Source organism: Callorhinus ursinus, unplaced genomic scaffold (assembly GCF_003265705.2).
Source record: "Callorhinus ursinus isolate GAN/ISIS: 27379988/994484 unplaced genomic scaffold, GSC_fseal_2.0 scaffold5, whole genome shotgun sequence".
Classification (NCBI taxonomy): Eukaryota; Metazoa; Chordata; class Mammalia; order Carnivora; family Otariidae; genus Callorhinus; species Callorhinus ursinus.
The window spans coordinates 71,233,164-71,237,496 of record NW_027397067.1 but is presented as its reverse complement, the minus strand read 5'-3'; the positions used below and the strand labels follow the sequence as shown (position 1 = coordinate 71,237,496).

At 44.4% G+C, this 4,333-nt stretch overlaps 1 pseudogene; it reads right to left on the bottom strand.

Annotated features, from left to right (window-relative positions):
- Nucleotides 1–2,506: 2,506 nt before the first annotated feature.
- LOC112822993 (3-hydroxyacyl-CoA dehydrogenase type-2 pseudogene) lies at nucleotides 2,507–3,256 on the bottom strand (annotated as a pseudogene).
- Between the last annotated feature and the right edge of the window lie 1,077 nt (nucleotides 3,257–4,333).

Genomic DNA, 4,333 nt, shown 5'->3' with positions numbered 1-4,333 from the left:
GAGCAAGTTAATTAATTTATCTTTTGTGCTTAGCACAATAATAGAAGGACACAGTCTGCATGTACCCCAGGGAAAAGGAATGAAGTCCTCAGAAATTAGCAAGGTTCATGTAATCCCATCTAGGAGGGAGGAATCCAGAAGAGAGTAGGCAGGGACATTCCACAGGCTCCAGAGCGATGGGTTTTGTTGTGGTGGGGGCAGAATGAATTCTTCAGTTGGGACAAAATACTCAGAACTCTAGATACCATTCATTGTTATGATTAACCCTGTATCAAGCTACTTTCTTATGACTAATTTAGTATTCTAGGGATTTTCACACAGTTTACGTAAAAGTGAGTGTCTGGAGAGTTGACTCAGGTAATCTGGTCACTGCATCACCTTGCACGGGCTACATAATTTGAAGAGTCTCAGTTTTCCTACCTGTAATTTGGAAATTATATGTATTTTCCAAAGTTGCTGTGAGGATTAAATGGAACATAGTAAATGTTTCTTAAATTCAGCTTCTTTTCCTTATCAGTGGATTGAGTTGTTCAATGAACAGTTCTGTTTAACAGACACTGCACCATGTGCCTAGGGATACAGTCCCTACTTTTCTTCTTTCATGAAGCATATTCTATAGGAAGATAAACTTTAAAAAGTTGTTCAAGCTGGTACAGCCACTCTGGAAAACAGTATGGAAGTTCCTCAAGACATTAAAAATAGAGCTACCTTACGACCCAGCAATTGCACTCCTGGGTATTTACCCTAAAGATACGGATGTAGTGAAAAGAAGGGACACATGCACCCCAATGTTCATAAGAGCAATGTCCGCAATAGCCAAAGTGTGGAAGGAGCTGATATACCCTTCAACAGACGAATGGATAAGGAAGATGTGGTCCATATATACAGTGGAATATTACTCAGCCATCAGAAAGGATGAATACCCAGCATTTGCATTGACATGGATGGGACTGGAGGGGATTAGGCTGAGTGAAAAGTCAAGCAGAGAAAGACAATAATTATACGGTTTCACTCATATGTGGAACATAGGAATAGCACAAAGGACCACAGGGGGAGGGGGGGAAAACGGAATGGGAAGAAATCAGAGAGGGAGACAAACCATAAGAAACTCTGGACACCAGGAAACAAACTGAGTTTTGCAGAAGGGAGGGGGGTAGGGGATGGGGTAACTGGGTGATGGGTATTAAGGAGGGCACATGATCTGATGAGCACTGGGTGTTATATGCAACTAATGAATCATTGAACATTATATCAAAAAGTAATGATGTACTATATCTTGGCTAATTGAACTTAATAGAAAAATAAAAAGTTATTCAAAGAAATATGTTAACAGATAATTTTGTAAGGGCTATCAAAGAGAAAGGAACAGGTACATTGACAGATTCTATTTAGACTGGGGTTTGTGCAGAGATGGTCAGGTAAACCATCCTCTGAAAAATAGTAATGCTTTAAGCCGATGCTTGATTGGTAATAGAAGTTAACCAGATAAAAAGTTTTGTGAGTGGTGGAGAGAGCATTTCAGGAATGGAAGACAGCATGTTAACAGACCCAAAGTGAGAAAAGACTTATTGGCCAGAGTGGAAGTGAGCAGGAGACAGTGTCTCTGTAGGCTTGGAGGTTTAAATTCCATTATCCCCTCAATCACATGTGCCGTAAGCTTCTCTTCAAAGGTTTTCAGGGCCTAGAATCACAAAGTATTCCACCAAAGATGTCTGTCTTTCTCTTTGCCCATGCTTACTCCCTGAAAAATAGTGAATTGGCTTCTTGGGACATAGAACTAGAGTTGTTAAACCAGGGTGATTTCATGTTCTGATTTGTCCAGGACAGTCAGTCCTGGTGTCTGCACATTATCCCCAAGTAATTATTCACAGCATGTCCTTTTGTTCTGAAGTTTGTCTTGTTTTGGGTGATTAATTACGTGGTCATCTGACCCTTAACACATGGGATTTGGCTCCAGCCTGGGAGAACTCATTCATTGTGTTTCTGGTTGTCCTTATGAGTGGGGTGATGTTCCTTTTTGTGATATTTCCCTTCTTTGGTCGGTTGGGATTACATTGTATTTAAAGCTTTGAGAATGATATCTGGTTAGACAATGGCCATTAAGTAAAGAGTGGCAAGTATTGTTGTTGTGGTTGCCATAAGCTTCTGTGGAAATGATGATTTTTGCTGTTAGAAGGGTCCTGCAATATGGGAGAACCACAAATTGACCAGAATGTTTAACTCTTCTATAGGAGGAAGGGAAATAATTTTTGGATGTCTACTCTAAGCCAGCCTCTGTGCTGGATACTCCTTATATGGTTCTTTTCAACAGTGTATTTAGATCTGTGTTTCTTTTGTTTGTTTGTTTGTACCTTTTTTTTTTGTGAGAAATAGGGACTTTATTAGGTACAGAGTGTGACTGTTGGGCAGAATTACAAAATGGCTACTGGACTTCCTCCCAAGCTGCAGTGCAGTACTCCAGGGGAAGGAGGGGCAGAGGAACATTTGTTTTCTCTGCCCTCCCCCTTCAAGGCTGCATGCGGATGGCCCCACCCAGCCTCATGACCTCTCCGTTGATGAGTGGGTTCTCGATGAGGGCTTAAATCAGACGAGCATACTCAGCAGGGTCACCCAGTTGGCTGGGGAAGGACACCTGGCTGGCCAGGAAGTTGAACACTTTTCTGGGAGGCTGGTCAGCAGCAGGGTGCCAAATAGGCCTGGAGCAGTGGCCATCACTTGGAAGCTCAGGGGAGCTCGATGCCAAGCAATGGGCAGTGTCATGCTCACTATGACCCCCTTGGAAGCAGAGTAAGCAGCTTGTCCAACCTGGCCCTCAAATGCGCCAGTGCTGGCAGTGTTGATGGTCTGGTTCATTCTGGCCCATCTCACCAGCCACTAGGTGGATCACATTGAAGGCGCCTGTGAGATTACATTGAGAACCTTGCTGGAAGTCCTCCAAGGTATGGACCTGATTCTTCTTGAAGTCGTATGTCTTAATGGCCACTGCAATGACTGCACAGTTGACTGCCACATCCACGTGGCCAAACTTTCCTTTTGCTAGAGTCAGGGCTGCTTGCACAGCCTTCTCAGAGGTCATGTCAGCTGGGGCGAAGGCACAGCGCTTCCCTAACTTCTTGGCTCTGACCTTCCCATTGGACTTGGGCAGGTTCCAAAGCACAGCAGTGGCCCCTCGCCCCACCAGCTGCTCCACCATGGCCAGACCTGAACTGGAGGCTCCTCTGGTTATTAGAGCCACCAGGTCCTCATGTTCTGACATGCCACAGCCATCTTTAAATCTGTCCTTCTAGACATGTTTTTTTTCTCTTGCTTGTAATTCTGGCTCCAACCCTTATTGATGGGTAACTTCAGGCAGATCACTGACCTTGGTGGACCTCAATTTTCTCTTTTGGAGGAGCTTGTTTATAATGGGAGTTCGCATTCAGTTAAGGTGATCAGAGAGTAAGTTCAGAATGGGACTGTAAGGAAAGGTGTAATTGTATTGTTTCTTTTGTTGTCTGAAGAAAGAGGGCTTCTAGAACAGGCTTTGCGATCATGCCACTGAGACACCATTGACACCTCCAGTGTGCTGCTTTATAACCATGGGTACGACACCCACACCAACTCTGCCCATGCATCATGACTGGGGTGGGGGCTTGACCACAGTGCAATAGCACCACTGGACTCTGGTTTAGCATTTGGGGTTCAGAAGCGGGGCAAGATGAGAAGTGGTTTTTCTGCTGGCTGCCGTTTTTGCTTTGTCTTCTCTCTTTAGCACATGACAGGATCTGGCAGAGGTAGTGGTCAGGGGAGTCTGAGGGGGGAAGTAACCTTTTCTCTCATTGGGGGAGATTTGTTCCATTGAAACATGAAGTGCAACTTTGCACGGCTGGACCTAGCTCGCTGGCAAAGGGCAGTGTGTTAGCAAACAAAAGTGTTCTTATGTTTTTGTCAATGAAAACTCAGTAAACCGCAGGAAGAGATGACAGTACCTTTCCCACTTCATTCACATGAATGATAATGAACTCCATTGTAGAGCAAGCCTTTGGGCATTATCTGATGCTATTTCTGCTGGCCAGAATTTGCACATCTCCCACATGACTCAGGGTCGTGTAGTCTCTTTCCCACTGGGTGACCCTGACAGCTTTGCATTCTGCAGATTCTGAGCTCTGGCCTTGATATCCAGCCATTCAAAATGAGCATGGCCATGTGGGCCCCAAACCTTCTGACATGGGAAGTAGTTCCAGGGGGCATTTAGATTACAATGGGCCTTTCTTATGGGTTTAAAATATACAGTGGCTTTTTGGCAAATGAAATACACAAGACCCCCCTCCCCATTCCTCAGTGATTAGAATTT